Genomic DNA, 17232 nt, shown 5'->3' on the forward strand with positions numbered 1-17232 from the left:
CATAGGACATTTACATACGTCTACAGCCTGAATGGCTGAACGGAATTACACCAAACTTGGCAAAATGGTACATCAAACCTAAGAGGTCAGGAAGGATCTACTATGCCCCCTTATGGTCATTTCCCCCTTCGCTTTGGCCTCCTCTTGTCTCTCAATCCTACCGAGAGACAAGATGGCGGCCGCTACGGACTGTTTGGAATGTTGACAGACGCCGGAGAACCAATCAGCTTCGCAAAGCTCCGTAACACGAAAAGTACGCGAAGCGGAGCGCTGTTACAGATATATATCTTTTTTTGAACGTTAATTTCTCAAAATCCACTGGAGCACATATATTGAGACCTAGCAAAGGCACATCGGGCTACCAGTCCCTAATATTTTACCAAGTTTCGTGCAAATCCATTCAGCCGTTCGATTATTATTATTATTATTTTTTTTTGCCCCGCGGGGCCCTTTTAAAACCTCCACATCAAACCTAGGGGGTCAGCGAGGATCTACTATTCCCCCTTATGGTCATTTGCCCCTTCGCTTTCGCCTCCTCTTGTCTCTCGATCCTACCGAGAGACAAGATGGCGGCCGCTACGGACTGTTTGGAATGTTGACAGACGCCGGAGAACCAATCAGCTTCGCTTCACAAAGCTCCGTTGCGCGAAAAGTACGCGTCCTGGGACGCTGTCCGGTCCGCTGTTACAGATATATATCTTTTTTTAAACGTTAATTTCTCAAAATCCACTGGAGCACATATATTGAGACCTACAAAAGGCACATCGGGCTACCAGTCCCTACAATTTTGCCAAGTTTCGTGCAAATCCATTCAGCCGTTCGGGCTAAAAGTGAGGCCAACCGCCCTATGGAAAACTCAATGTTAAAAACACGTTTTGGGACCCCCCTTTTTTCTCGACCCCCCCTGGACGAAACCCCCCCCAATTTTCAGGGGCTGCTCAGAAACAAAATGTGCCATTTTCCTGAAAATTTCAGCCAATTCCGTCCACAAACGCCAAAGTTATTAGACATAGAATTTTCAAAAATCCCATAGAGAAAAAATCCTAACTATATATACCTACTGGCGACCGCCAGTAGGTAATATATATATATATATATATTACCTACTGGCGGTCGCCAGTAGGTAGTTATAGTTAGGACCTAGCTACCATAGTAAATCCACAACATTCTATTGGGAATAACTTTGGCTCCAGTTGAGGAATTTGCGTGTAATTTTCCACAATTTTGGCCAGCTCCGCTCTGCTCCTTCCCTTTCGGGGGGATTCGTGAAGTGGGGGCTGAGAAAAAAGGGGGGTCCCAAAACGTGTTTTCCCTATGTTAATTTCCATAGGACGGTCTGACAAGTCTACAGCCTGAACGGCTGAACGGAATTGCGAGAAATTTGGCAAAATTGTAGGGACTGGTACGCAGATGTGCCTTTACTATATTTGGTGAAAATTGCTCCAGTGGTTTTTTTGAAAATTAACTTCAAAAACACATATATATCTATAGGCGCGCTACGAGCGCTCACCGGTACGCATACTGGGAAGCGCACCCGGCGCGCTACGGGAGTGCGCGAGTGGAAAGCTGATTGGCTGTCGGATGTCTGTCAACATTCTAAACAGTCCGGAGAGTCTGCCATCTTGTGTCTCTGTAGAATCGAGACAGAAGAAGTGAAAAAAAAGGGGGAAATAATTAAAAGGGGGCAGGGTAGACACCCCTTGACCCCCTAGGTTTTTTGAGGGGGGCCTAGAAGGACCCTGAAGGGCAAAATAACTATATATATTTTTTTATTTTCGCGGGGTAAACGCTGGGTGCGTTCCCAGGTGCGCTCTGCGGTACGCGCACCCTGAGCGCACCACGGGGAAAAATAATGCAAGAAAATAGAGTAAAAAAATAATTTTGAGTGCTTAGAAGTAGGGTAGCTCTGAAAAGAGTTGTTGTGTTATGTGGGTGTTTTTTGTACCTACAAGTAGGTAACAATGCAGAGTCTCATATTCAAGAGGAAAACTCTATTCCCCTCATCTGTAAAATGTACACCATCTCTCCTATAGATGCCTTGCATGTTGTAACGCAAGTTGTGGTGGTAAATGGAACCCATACCATAGTCTCTGAGGAAAGCAGAAACAGATTTATTTACATGTTTCCTTGCTTTCTCAATCTGTGGACAAAATTGGGTCGACCAGTTCCATTTTTGCCTTTGGCATATATTAGAAAATACCAAGGCAGTTTTTGGAAAACGTGACATCAATTGCCCAAAGATGTCCTTTAAAAGCATTTCCAGACCTACCCCAGTCAAAGTGCCTAGGTCATTGCCACCACAGTGCACAATTATAAGGTCAGGGTGGGGAAGATGCATAAAGGATTTTATCAATGGTATCAATTGGTGGCATCTTAATCCTCTCTGTCCAATCCACACAATGTCCACATTTGGTAAATCAAGGTTGTAAATTCCTCTGTTGCTTGCAAATTTTTCACTCCAGAAGACAAAGCTATGACCTACAAACCAGACTTTTGGCATTTTGAAGGTAGATGTGCTTATATTCAGATGAGTTGTGGAAATGAAATGGCAGTTTGATTATGATAAAAAGTGGTTGAGATTCAGTGCACTTGAAAAACCAGAAATGATTGGTGCTTTCTTAAAAATCTCCACTGAAAATTAGGGTGCATGCTTTTTATTTTTTTTAAAACTCATTTCAATGGTTGAGAAAAAGTCATTTAAAGAAACATTGCATTTGATTAGGTAGTACATTGAGAGGTCAAACACCCTTGATGGATTCTTTTGCAACATAGTATGATGAACTTCTGAACTGTGTGCTGGGTTAGGAGGGAGTTACTATGGTTACAGGGGAATGAGTACTGGGGAGATGGGTGAGTGTTATGTGAGTTTCAAAGTGTTCAAATGTACAATCAATTAAAATGTGCAGTTTGGTTTTGTGTGGGAAGAATTTTGATTGGTTATGTACAAGAATATGGGTCTGAAATGAGAAAGAATCTGTGCCATTATTCTGAGGCTCAAGTGAAAGAAGCATTATTCAGAGATTCTGCTTAAGAAAATCTGTTGAGTGTGACTGACACTGTTCTATATCTTCCAAAGCATTTTTAAAGGTGAGTAATGATTCTTTAAAAAAAGATAGAGTGCTGTATGCACTATGGGGAAGATTAAGAAGCATACTGTGCTTCTTTATTCTTGCATTTTGTGTCATGTTTTTTGTAATGTTGTTTAAAATTAGAATGGTGCATATTGGAAATGTATTTTGCTTTGTTTCTGTAGTGGTCATTTAAATGAGCTGTGCTTTGTGGCACAAACGATTTAGTATGGAAAATATTTTCTGGAAAAAAGTCTGCTTTTTACATTTTGGTGAAGTATCACACTGCCTTTCTGTTGAAATAAGCGAAAACATTTTCACATTTTTCAATAATGTCACCTGTGCCTTGTAACAGTTTGCCTCAATCAGCTTAAAGAGTATTCTTTGCTTGTGTCTCACTTTACTCTGTGCCTGTGTGTTATCTGATATATGATTCATTTAACCGCATGCGTGCGGCATGATTTCCGCCCGTACGCTGGGTTTTGCGGATTCGCACTTTACGTGACGAGCTGGGCTCGTCATGAGCGTGCGAGGAGGCTACCTCATGACGAGCCCAGCTCGTCATGAGCGTCGAAGGGGTTAATGAAGATACACTGCTGTATGCAGTATAGGGAAGATTAAGAAGCATATTGTGCTTCTTTATTCTTGCATTGTGTGTTATGTTTTTTGTAATGCTGTTTAAAAATTGTATACTGCATATTGGAAATGTATTTTGGAAATGAGTTAGGTTTCTGCTTTGCATTGTAGTGGTCATTTAAAAGGGCTGTGGTTTGTGTGAACAATTTACTATAGAAAATGTTTTCTGGTAAAAAGGTATGCTTAGTTGATGTCTTTAAAAATATGGAAGTACATGTTTTTTAAAGACATGGTATATTACATGTAACATCCTGATGATGTGCCTAAGATCACACTGATGGATGAATCAAGCTTCACTCACAGTGTGATCTTAGGCACATGATCAGAATGTTACATATAATGTACCATGTCTGTCTCTGCAAACAGTATGTGTGTCTCTGCCTAAGATCACACTGATGGGTGAATCAAGCTTCACTCACAGTGTGATCTTAGGCACATGATCAGAATGTTACATATAATGTACCATGTCTGTCTCTGCCAACAGTATGTGTGTCTCTGCCTAAGATCACACTGATGGGTGAATCAAGCTTCACTCACAGTGTGATCTTTGGCACATGATCAGAATGTTACATATAATGTACCATGTCTGTCTCTGCCAACAATATGTGTGTCTCTGCCTAAGATCACACTGATGGGTGAATCAAGCTTCACTCACAGTGTGATCTTAGGCACATGATCAGAATGTTACATATAATGTACCATGTCTGTCTCTGCCAACAGTATGTGTGTCTCTGCCTAGGATCACACTGATGGGTGAATCGAGCTTCACTCACAGTGTGATCTTAGGCACATGATCAGAATGTTAGATATAATGTACCATGTCTGTCTCTGCCAACAGTATGTGTGTCTCTGCCTAAGATCACACTGATGGGTGAATCGAGCTTCACTCACAGTGTGATCTTTGGCACATGATCAGAATGTTACATATAATGTACCATGTCTGTCTCTGCCAACAGTATGTGTGTCTCTGCCTAAGATCACACTGATGGGTGAATCAAGCTTCACTCACAGTGTGATCTTAGGCACACGATCAGAATGTTAGATACAATGTACCATGTCTGTCTCTGCCTAAGATCACACTGATGGGTGAATCAAGCTTCACTCACAGTGTGATCTTAGGCACATGATCAGAATGTTGGATATAATGTACCATGTTTGTCTCTGCAAACAGTATAAGTGTCTCTGCCTCAGATCACACTGATGGGTGAATCAAGCTTCACTCACAGTGTGATCCTAGGCACATGATCAGAATTTTACATATAATGTACCATGTCTGTCTCTGCAAACAGTATGTGTGTCTCTGCCTAAGATCACACTGATGGGTGAATCAAGCTTCACTCACAGTGTGATCTTAGGCACATGATCAGAATGTTACACATAATGTACCATGTCTGTCTCTGCAAACAGTATGTGTGTCTCTGCCTAAGATCACACTGATGGGTGAATCAAGCTTCACTCACAGTGTGATCTTAGGCACATGATCAGAATGTTACATATAATGTACCATGTCTGTCTCTGCCAACAGTATGTGTGTCTCTGCCTAAGATCACACTGATGGGTGAATCAAGCTTCACTCACAGTGTGATCTTTGGCACATGATCAGAATGTTACATATAATGTACCATGTCTGTCTCTGCCAACAATATGTGTGTCTCTGCCTAAGATCACACTGATGGGTGAATCAAGCTTCACTCACAGTGTGATCTTAGGCACATGATCAGAATGTTACATATAATGTACCATGTCTGTCTCTGCCAACAGTATGTGTGTCTCTGCCTAGGATCACACTGATGGGTGAATCGAGCTTCACTCACAGTGTGATCTTAGGCACATGATCAGAATGTTAGATATAATGTACCATGTCTGTCTCTGCCAACAGTATGCGTGTCTCTGCCTAAGATCACACTGATGGGTGAATCGAGCTTCACTCACAGTGTGATCTTTGGCACATGATCAGAATGTTACATATAATGTACCATGTCTGTCTCTGCCAACAGTATGTGTGTCTCTGCCTAAGATCACACTGATGGGTGAATCAAGCTTCACTCACAGTGTGATCTTAGGCACACGATCAGAATGTTAGATACAATGTACCATGTCTGTCTCTGCCTAAGATCACACTGATGGGTGAATCAAGCTTCACTCACAGTGTGATCTTAGGCACATGATCAGAATGTTGGATATAATGTACCATGTTTGTCTCTGCAAACAGTATAAGTGTCTCTGCCTCAGATCACACTGATGGGTGAATCAAGCTTCACTCACAGTGTGATCCTAGGCACATGATCAGAATTTTACATATAATGTACCATGTCTGTCTCTGCAAACAGTATGTGTGTCTCTGCCTAAGATCACACTGATGGGTGAATCAAGCTTCACTCACAGTGTGATCTTAGGCACATGATCAGAATGTTACACATAATGTACCATGTCTGTCTCTGCAAACAGTATGTGTGTCTCTGCCTAAGATCACACTGATGGGTGAATCAAGCTTCACTCACAGTGTGATCTTAGGCACATGATCAGAATGTTACATATATTGTACCATGTCTGTCTCTGCCAACAGTATGTGTGTCTCTGCCTAGGATCACACTGATGGGTGAATCGAGCTTCACTCACAGTGTGATCTTAGGCACATGATCAGAATGTTAGATATAATGTACCATGTCTGTCTCTGCCAACAGTATGTGTGTCTCTGCCTAAGATCACACTGATGGGTGAATCGAGCTTCACTCACAGTGTGATCTTTGGCACATGATCAGAATGTTACATATAATGTACCATGTCTGTCTCTGCCAACAGTATGTGTGTCTCTGCCTAAGATCACACTGATGGGTGAATCAAGCTTCACTCACAGTGTGATCTTAGGCACATGATCAGAATGTTAGATATAATGTACCATGTCTGTCTCTGCCAACAGTATGTGTGTCTCTGCCTAAGATCACACTGATGGGTGAATCGAGCTTCACTCACAGCGTGATCTTTGGCACATGATCAGAATGTTACATATAATGTACCATGTCTGTCTCTGCCAACAGTATGTGAGTCTCTGCCTAAGATCACACTGATGGGTGAATCAAGCTTCACTCACAGTGTGATCTTAGGCACATGATCAGAATGTTAGATATAATGTACCATGTTTGTCTCTGCAAACAGTATAAGTGTCTCTGCCTCAGATCACACTGATGGGTGAATCAAGCTTCACTCACAGTGTGATCCTAGGCACATGATCAGAATTTTACATATAATGTACCATGTCTGTCTCTGCAAACAGTATGTGTGTCTCTGCCTAAGATCACACTGATGGGTGAATCAAGCTTCACTCACAGTGTGATCTTAGGCACATGATCAGAATGTTACACATAATGTACCATGTCTGTCTCTGCAAAACAGTATGTGTGTCTCTGCCTAAGATCACACTGATGGGTGAATCAAGCTTCACTCACAGTGTGATCTTAGGCACATGATCAGAATATTACATATAATGTACCATGTCTGTCTCTGCCAACAGTATGTGTGTCTCTGCCTAAGATCACACTGATGGGTGAATCAAGCTTCACTGACAGTGTGATCTTAGGCACATGATCAGAATGTTACATATAATGCACCATGTCTGTCTCTGCAAACAGTATGTGTGTCTCTGCCTAAGATCACACTGATGGGTGAATCAAGCTACACTCACAGTGTGATCTTTGGCACATGATCAGAATGTTACATATAATGTACCATGTCTGTCTCTGCCAACAGTATGTGTGTCTCTGCCTAAGATCACACTGATGGGTGAATCAAGCTTCACTCACAGTGTGATCTTAGGCACATGATCAGAATGTTAGATATAATGTACCATGTCTGTCTCTGCCAACAGTATGTGTGTCTCTGCCTAAGATCACACTGATGGGTGAATCAAGCTTCACTCACAGTGTGATCTTAGGCACATGATCAGAATGTTAGATATCATGTACCATGTTTGTCTCTGCAAACAGTATATGTGTCTCTGCCTCAGATCACACTGATGGGTGAATCAAGCTTCACTCACAGTGTGATCCTAGGCACATGATCAGAATTTTACATATAATGTACCATGCCTGTCTCTGCAAACAGTATGTGTGTCTCTGTCTAAGATCACACTGATGGGTAAATCAAGCTTCACTCACAGTGTGATCTTAGGCACATGATCAGAATGTTACACATAATGTACCATGTCTGTCTCTGCAAACAGTATGTGTGTCTCTGCCTAAGATCACACTGATGGGTGAATCAAGCTTCACTCACAGTGTGATCTTAGGCACATGATCAGAATGTTACACATAATGTACCATGTCTGCCTCTGCAAACAGTATGTGTGTCTCTGCCTAAGATCACATTGATGGGTGAATCAAGCTTCACTCACAGTGTGATTTTAGGCACATGATCAGAATGTTAGATATAATGTACCATGTCTGTCTCTGCCAACAGTATGTGTGTCTCTGCCTAAGATCACACTGATGGGTGAATCAAGCTTCACTCACAGTGTGATCTTAGGCACATGATCAGAATGATAGATATAATGTACCATGCCTGTCTCTGTCAACAGTATGTGTGTCTCTGCCTAAGATCACACTGATGGGCGAATCAAGCTTCACTCACAGTGTGATCTTAGGCACATGATCAGAATGTTACATATAATGTACCATGTCTGTCTCTGCCAACAGTATGTGTGTCTCTGCCTAAGATCACACTGATGGGTGAATCAAGCTTCACTCACAGTGTGATCTTAGGCACATGATCAGAATATTACATATAATGTACCATGTCTGTCTCTGAAAACATTATGTGTGTCGCTGCCTAAGATCACACTGATGGGTGAATCAAGCTTCACTCACAGTGTGATCTTAGGCACATGATCAGAATGTTACACATAATGTACCATGTCTGTCTCTGCAAACAGTATGTGTGTCTCTGCCTAAGATCACACTGATGGGTGAATCAAGCTTCACTCACAGTGTGTTCTTAGGCACATGATCAGAATGTTACATATAATGTACCATGTCTGTCTCTGCAAACATTATGTGTGTCTCTGCCTAAGATCACATTGATGGGTGAATCAAGCTTCACTCACAGTGTGATTTTAGGCACATGATCAGAATGTTAGATATAATGTACCATGTCTGTCTCTGCCAACAGTATGTGTGTCTCTGCCTAAGATCACACTGATGGGTGAATCAAGCTTCAATCACAGCGTGATCTTAGGCACATGATCAGAATGATAGATATAATGTACCATGTCTGTCTCTGTCAACAGTATGTGTGTCTCTGCCTAAGATCACACTGATGGGCGAATCAAGCTTCACTCACAGTGTGATCTTAGGCACATGATCAGAATGTTACATATAATGTACCATGTCTGTCTCTGCCAACAGTATGTGTGTCTCTGCCTAAGATCACACTGATGGGTGAATCAAGCTTCACTCACAGTGTGATCTTAGGCACATGATCAGAATGTTACATATAATGTACCATGTCTGTCTCTGCCAACAGTATGTGTGTCTCTGCCTAGGATCACACTGATGGGTGAATCGAGCTTCACTCACAGTGTGATCTTAGGCACATGATCAGAATGTTAGATATAATGTACCATGTCTGTCTCTGCCAACAGTATGTGTGTCTCTGCCTAAGATCACACTGATGGGTGAATCGAGCTTCACTCACAGTGTGATGTTTGGCACATGATCAGAATGTTACATATAATGTACCATGTCTGTCTCTGCCAACAGTATGTGTGTCTCTGCCTAAGATCACACTGATGGGTGAATCAAGCTTCACTCACAGTGTGATCTTAGGCACATGATCAGAATGTTACACATAATGTACCATGTCTGTCTCTGCAAAACAGTATGTGTGTCTCTGCCTAAGATCACACTGATGGGTGAATCGAGCTTCACTCACAGTGTGATCTTTGGCACATGATCAGAATGTTACATATAATGTACCATGTCTGTCTCTGCCAACAGTATGTGAGTCTCTGCCTAAGATCACACTGATGGGTGAATCAAGCTTCACTCACAGTGTGATCTTAGGCACATGATCAGAATGTTACATATAATGTACCATGTCTGTCTCTGCAAACAGTATGTGTGTCGCTGCCTAAGATCACACTGATGGGTGAATCAAGCTTCACTCACAGTGTGATCTTAGGCACATGATCAGAATGTTAGATATAATGTACCATGTCTGTCTCTGCAAACAGTATGTGTGTCTCTGCTCATATTATTTCACTAATCAACTAAGCATAATATTCAGCCAGATCCATTTAAATTCAACATATATAACACACCCTGGATCTTGATTGCACAGGTTTGAGTCTATTTCAGAAGAAAGAGACATAACAGACATGCTGCCTAAGATTTCCTACTAGTAAAGGTACTAAGCAAATTATTCATCCAGATCCATTTAAATTCAAGCTTGACCACAGTGTGATGTTAGGCACATGACACACATGTATGACAGATATACAAAGAGAGAAATGACACACATAAAAAGAGAGATTATGCACATGCATAGTGACATGAGATACAGACACAGAGTACCTTTTAAGCTAAAAGAGACAAACTGTTCGAAGGCACAGGTGATATTATTGAAAAATGTGAAAATGTAATTCCTTATTTCACACAGAAACTCAGTGTTATCTTTGACAATTTTTTTTTAAAGCCAGACATTTTACCAGAAAACTTTTTACATAGTAAATCATTTTTGACACAAAGCAAAGCACATGTAATGTAAATCAGCTTTTTGTTCTATACTAGTGTTTATATCGTGTACTTATTGTAATTGCTATGCAATATGTTTGTAGTGGTCTATAATATGTTATTTTTTCTTTACCACACATTATAATCATCTCTACAAAGGAAAAATAATATGCCGTCTAAACAAAGACGTGAAAAGCATTATAAAAAGGATTTAAGGTCTAAGGAAAGAAAAATACAAGACTCATCTAAAACAAAATCTTCAGTGAAAAAAAATAATGCTCCTGGTAAGCAAACTAAAAATTTTCTCAGGAACTTATTGAAATGTCAAAAAATAAAAAATGTGACTTCAAAGAAAAGTAAGACACCTTTAATTACAAAGAAGAAAGTATGTCCCTCCAAAAATGTTAGATCTCTAGAAGGAGATGATATTGTCTATGACAATAGACGGAGAAATCAATTTATTGAAATTCGTAGACAAATGTTATATAACAGAATTATATCTAATTTATTAAAAAATGTAAAAAAGTATAAAAACAAACGCTTTTTACAAGAAAAAAAACATAGTTAAGATTGTGGATGAAGCATTTAAAGTGAAAAATAAATTGTTTAGTTTAGTAATGAATAGAATTCGAACACTAGATAAAGTAATCAATGTGTTCAAATCAAAATGTAAGTGGAAGAGAGTAATTAATCGGACTAATTTTTGTGATGTTTTTTCTGGAGAATGGAAGCATAGTTCAAGTTGTGAGACATTTTTTAATGGAGAAAGTTACTTTCAGGATAATGATTTGGTGCATGCAGTTGACACCAGTGGTCGAGCATATGAGGTGAAGGACGGTTGTCCGGTTGAAAAAGAAAAGATTGTGCCTTGAAATACAGAAGAGGTGTTAGCTGATGAAGTTTTAAGGAGATGTCCCAAGGCTCCAGTGTATACTTGGAATTGTAGTAGTATTTGTAGTGTGCGGCAGGATTCAATTGATTTGTTTTGCAGTTTCTTACGGACATATACTAAGAAAAGTCTAAAACAAAACATTTAAATTTTGCAAGAGTTAGATCCTTGTAGAGTGAGAGAAAAACAGGTTTGCAAGGGCATTCACTGGCTTTCAAGAAAAGTATGTCAGAGTGTTTTTCATCATTTTAGGATGTTAGCAGTGCATCATAATAAAGTGAGGAAATTAGTGAGAAGGTTGTATTATGCAAAAAGTCCAGCACTTAAACTAAAACAGTTAAACAGTGTTCTTTTGCATGGAACTGAATTATATGTGAAAAACATTTGTGAAGAAATTGAGTTTTGTTACTTTGGTGAAAAAGAGGTCAGTGCAGAAATTGATACAGTAATAGAAGGTAATGTAGAAGAGAATGTAGACATTTTAAGTACAGAAAAATTTGAACATGAAATTACAAAGTTTAAGGTCAATTCAAGTGAAAGGCCTAATTTTTCTTGTGTGTGTTGTCGATGAACTCATTATAAGCATCAAACTAGATTAAGTGATTTATATGTAAAAAGCGAAAAGATAAATAATAATGAGTGGAAGGATTTTGCAACGTATGTGTTGGTAGAAAATTGTTTTGATTTGGGTTCTGATTAACGTATTTGTAAATATTGTTATAATAAATTAAATGAAAACAGAATGCCTGCTAGAGCTGTTCATAATAATCTGGAGTTGGTAGACATTCCTTCTGAATTGATGGATTTAAATACGTATGAGTCTATTCTGATTCAATGTGTGCATCCTTTTCAGGCTATTGTTCGCATGGAGCCTAAGACAGGGAAATTGCCTCCTTCAGATTTACAGAGAGGATTAAAGGGAAGAGTTGTTTATTTGCCTCTAGATTTTAAGAAAAATATTGATACAATTGGTGTCGAAAAAAGTAGAAGAGGAACCTCTGGTTATTCTAGTTAATGGTGTACCGACAAAGAGTAAGAAAATCTGGCAAGAATTAGTGGATGTTAGGAAAGTCAAGAAGGCAACGTTGTATCTGGTAAAAAATAATCAGTACTATAAAAATTTGTATGTGGAAGTAGAGGAAACAACTGTAGAAGACAACCCTGATTTCTCAGCTGGGCAAATTGAAAAAGTTGATGTCTCTAGAAGTGAAGTAATTTAATGAACATTATAGTGTTCCTCCATTGCATTCCAAAGAAGTAATGGGGAATGCTATTGACTTGTTTCAAATGAAAGAAGCCAAAGGAAGTCCCATTAGTGTATGGGAAGAAAGTTTGGAAGCTCGTTGTTTTCCACAGTTATTCCCAACAGGTGAAGGTGGACGATATGATGACCGACCTGTTCAAATTCCTGCATCTGAATACCGGACTTCAAGATTATATGCAGAAGGTCCAAGGTTTCGTCAATGCATTCCATATTTGTCCCATCTACTGTTTGAGAGTGACTTGTCTGGACTTTCTTATGGAGTGAACCATATACTGAAAAGTGGAGCACATCTACAAAATGTTTCGGCAAGGGACTTTATGGATAAAGTGAAACTGCAAGACAGTGTTTTGGAATCTCAGCCAATAAATCTCATGGCATGTCAGCGTGGTACTAACGAGTATTGGTACCGTCGTCATGGGGAATTGAAATGTATGCTAAGAAACTTAGGAACTCCTACATGGTTCCTCACTCTTAGCTGTGCTGAGTTTGCTTGGGAAGACTTACTTGAATTTCTACGAGAGGCAAATAAAAACATTGAAAATATTGAATACAAGACACCTGGAGAACTGTGCTATTTGGATCCAGTTAATGTATGCAGGTATTTCAATAATAGGTTTGAAGCTATGATGTCTTTTATTACAAACAAAACAATCCTCCGCTTGGAGTGGTGTTGGATTTCTTTTGGAGAAAGGAGTATCAAGCAAGAGGTGCTCCTCACATACATATGCTGCTATGGATTAAAGATGCACCAAAATTTGGAACAGATTCAGATGAGAAAGTGATGAGTTTCATTGAGCAGTATTCTACATTTGCTGTTCCGAAAAGTACAGAAGAAAACAATTTAAGACATCAAGCTGTACGCTTTCAAACCCATCGTTGTGGGAAATACTGTCGTCGAAAATACAAATCCAAGGACAAGTTCTACACAAAATGTCGTTTTGCATTTCCACGTCCAGTAACATCGAAAGGAAGAGTGAATACATTTATGTCTTCTCTACGACATACTGTGACAAGAAAATCACCCAAAAATACATACAACCTAAGAAGAAATGAGGAGTCAAAATACATTAATGACTACAACCCAGTCATTTTGTCCATGTGGAATGCTAACATGGATATTCAATATGTTGCTGATAACTCTATTGCTGTGGCTCGATATGTGACATCTTACATCACAAAATCAGAAAAGACGGAACTGAAGGAAATGTGGGAGGAGGTTTCACATGAAAAGAGTCTAAGCAAGAAATTATACAGTTACAGTCTGAAGATATTGTCGCATCGAGAAATTGGAGCATACGAATGTTCTGATCGGTTATCATCATCAAGTCTATATGCCAAATCTAGAATCTTGCATTGTGTGTTATGTTTTTTGTAATGCTGTTTAAAAATTGTATACTGCATATTGGAAATGTATTTTGGAAATGAGTTAGGGTTCTGCTTTGCACTGTAGTGGTCATTTAAAAGGGCTGTGGTTTGTGTGAAAAACAATTTACTATAGAAAATGTTTTCTGGTAAAAAGGTATGCGTAGTTGATGTCTTTAAAAATATGGAAGTCCATGTTTTTTTAAAGACATGGTATATTACATGTAACATCCTGGTGATGTGCCTAAGATCACTCTGATGGATGAATCAAGCTTCACTCACAGTGTGATCTTAGGCACATGATCAGAATATTACATATAATGTACCATGTCTGTCTCTGCCAACAGTATGTGTGTCTCTGCCTAAGATCACACTGATGGGTGAATCAAGCTTCACTCACAGTGTGATCTTAGGCACATGATCAGAATGTTAGATATAATGTACTATGTTTGTCTCTGCAAACAGTATGTTTGTCTCTGCCTAATGTGGAAAATGACAATGTATATGTACATAAGCGGCGTTCATTTGTGTTCACCATACCCCTCACTGTAAGCAGAACGGATATCGCGAAGCATTGACCGCATCATCCCGCCAGCATAGACCCATGCACGCACGTACACGACAACCATTTTAGGCACCAAGGCCTCTCTGCCCGTTTGTTAAATCCCCAGCACCCCCCCCCTCGCGCGCGTTGAACACCCCCGATCTCATGCATAGGCCATAAAACCCTCTCCCTCTGCGCGACCCTGCTCTAAAAGTGACACCCCTGCCTGACCGACACCCCTGCCTTCCTCCCAGGAACACCCTTCCCCTCTTCTGACGACTCCCCCGGCTGCACCTGGCCTCTCGACCCGGTCCCAAGTCATAAAACAACGCCTCATGGATATACCCCCCCTGGCCCCACATAGCAAACCGTGATACACCAACCGAAGTGCCCGATCTAACCGCCTGCCCAACCTTAGATCTGACCACCCCCTCTTACCCCCGTGTCCTGTTGGAATGTCCGGCTGCAAGATTACAATCACTTGTTACATTTGGGAGGGGAAACGACATCCGAGTGACCGGTATGGGAATAGGCCTGAAGCTGGGATTCCAAACGTGCCTTTTCGTACTTCAAAGTATCTTTATTGCAATAAGGAATGTTTGTGCATCATAAACCTGTGTATAAAAGACGGAGCCTTAGAGAAACTTGTTAGAGCACCTCTTGAAGACATTATGCGCGTGTCCGAAATGACAGGCTCTCCTCATGAGAAATAAAACTCTGTTCTTGCATTCCCGCTTCCAGCGCCCGTCTCTTTATTTGGTAACTGTTCAAATGGGAACTAAGAGGCGTCTCGTGCCAGCAGCCTGGGCATCGGTTGTAATTTGGGCTGATTTTCCTCAATTGGCGTCCCAAGCGTGGGGCCCATCAGCGACACGTGGATCCAGTGGGAGAGGTCCTGACGACGGAGTGAACGACTGCAACGATCGGGAAGTGCACCTGCCCGATAGACCCTCGTCTAGCAGCCGATCATCCGAACTTCACCGGTTCTGAGCAGACCTCTCTCGAGTGATCTACGGTCCTGACTGGGAACCATCAGGAGTGCCACAGCAAAAACATGGAGTAAGAGAACGATCGGGCGCTGGAAAGGGAAGGCGAAGAACTGTCCACACGGTCCGGTCCGGGTAAGGTTAAGTAGGACGTCTTTACGTCTGATTGATAGGATGGCTTTATCCATCTGATTGATTGATTGATTGTTTGTATTGGAATCGGTATTTAAATACTGGTATTGTTCATTGATTGGTTCATTTAGCCTTGGTTGCTACTTGAAGTATTGGTTCTCTTTGAGACATTCTCTGTTTGCAAACAGCGACGAATAGGAACGTTCCTCTCTCTTTGCAAATAGTGAAGGATAGGTAATGCGGACTTTTGTCCCCCGTTGTAATCCGTCATGCCTATTTTTCTCCCCACTGATTGATTGGTTGCTCTGTTGCTCTTTGAGACATTCGCTGTCTACAAACGGGGAAGAATAGGAATATTCTGTCTCCCTTTGCAGATAGTGAAGGGTAGGTAATGCGGACTTTTGTCCCCCGTTGTAATCCGTCATGCCTATCTTTCTCCCCACTGATTGTTTGTTATCGATTTTTATCGATTATCGCTCTTTTGAGATATTCCCTGTCTACAAACAGAGAAGAATAGGAATATTCTGTCTCCCTTTGCAGATAGCGAAGGATAGGTAATGCGGACTTTTGTCCCCCGAGGTAATCCGTCATGCCTGTTTTTCTCCCCACTGATTGATTGATTGTCTGGACATTTATTGTTCAAGGAATAGTTCTTTTGAGGTATTCTCTGTTTGCAAATAACGTGGAATAGAAATATTCTGTCTAGTCTTTGCAAGTAGTGAAGGGTAGGTAATGCGGACCTTTGTCCCCCGTTGTAATCTGTCATGCCTATCTACTCCCCACTGATTGGTAAACTAGTTCCACCCAGACCATTTATTAGAGGTAGATCATCTGGCTCAACCGGAAGGCGCCCCAAATAGAAAGGACATATATAAAATACGAAGTAATCACCGTATCCTGTTAACAGAAACTTTAGCGCGAAACACACTAGAAAAGGAAGGAAAAAGAAATCGAGCAAAATCAGTAGGCCACTGATGAGTTTTTGACTTCGCTAGAAATAAGAAACGTTAGAAATAGCCCGCAATAAGAAACATGAAAGTGGTGAGAGAAGCCAAGCTTGACATCACGGCAGCCACGAGGTAGCTAGGCTCCGCCGCCCCTCGCTGCTCCAAACATGTCTGTCCCACCGCCCGCCACGCCAATAACGGTAACATAAGATAGATACAAGTCAGCAGATACCTACCCCCATTCCGGAAGCTCCCGAAGTGCAACCGGTCCACGGTTACGCCCATCCGGAAGACGAGGCCTCGACAGTGGGAGGGCGGGGCCCGGCTGGCCGCCATCGGCCGGAGAGGTCGTGGGGTGGATGGCCCGGAATGTACTGGTCTTCCCATCCTCTTCTTCTGGCGCCTTGCAGGCCACGGGGGGGATGTCTTGCCTATGCCTCCGACCCCCCTCCCTCTCTCATCGCCTGGTCCGGCCATCACGAATATCAGCGCCAGGAGACGGCGTGGGGTGCACTGGGAGGGAGAGGCGGCGTGGACGAGCCTCTCCCACCTCCCCAGGTGGAGGCCCCTCAGCTGCGCCCCCAACACCCCGCTCACCCGACAAGGGTTCGTCCACTCTTGCGGTGCAACGACGCTCCACCCACCCGACAGGGTTCGTCCACCCTTGCGGTGCAGCAAC

The sequence above is a fragment of the Lissotriton helveticus genome, chromosome 10, assembly GCF_964261635.1.
Source record: "Lissotriton helveticus chromosome 10, aLisHel1.1, whole genome shotgun sequence".
NCBI lineage: Eukaryota > Metazoa > Chordata > Amphibia > Caudata > Salamandridae > Lissotriton > Lissotriton helveticus.